Raw genomic sequence first — 428 nt, 5'->3', positions numbered from 1 at the left:
GACTGCGGGGCCGGGAGAAAACCGGGGCCGGCGGCGGCGGCGGCCGCACTGCGCCCGGGCGGCGATCGCGGGAGGCGCTCGGCAGCCGCTGCCCCGGGGCTTTCGGCGCGCTGGGTCCGGGCTGGCTCTCCAGAATCATGGACTGTGCTGATATGCCTTGCTTGCTGTCAGTGAGTACAGCCCTCTTCTTCCTCGGCTTCGCTCTTCTGAGTTTTTACAGCTTTTTATTTTATTTTATTTTTTTAAATCAAAAAAACTTTTTGTGGTTTTCTTTTTTTTTTTTTTTTTCCTTGCCCGCCCTCCCGGGGTGCGGCGGTGGGACGCGAACCCGCGGACCCCTCTGCTCCGCCGAACCGGGTGCTTCGGCCCCGCCGCCGCCGTAGCTTCTCCCGACCCGGCCCGGCCCGGCGGGGCGAGAGGGACCGGGA

General features: G+C 63.3%; 1 protein-coding gene across 1 annotated transcript in view; it reads left to right on the top strand.

Annotated features, from left to right (window-relative positions):
• The first annotated feature begins 30 nt into the window (after positions 1-30).
• The window catches only part of BMP4 (bone morphogenetic protein 4), a 22,943-nt gene continuing 22,545 nt past the window's right edge, over positions 31-428 (top strand). The window contains exon 1 of the mRNA XM_014936826.1: positions 31-170. The gene's annotated coding sequence lies outside the window, so the exon portion shown is untranslated. The remainder of the gene's footprint in view (positions 171-428) is intronic.

This window comes from Calidris pugnax, unplaced genomic scaffold, assembly GCF_001431845.1.
Source record: "Calidris pugnax isolate Ruff unplaced genomic scaffold, ASM143184v1 scaffold10, whole genome shotgun sequence".
NCBI lineage: Eukaryota > Metazoa > Chordata > Aves > Charadriiformes > Scolopacidae > Calidris > Calidris pugnax.
The sequence above is the reverse complement of the archived record's forward strand: the minus strand, read 5'-3'. Positions and strand labels throughout refer to the sequence as shown.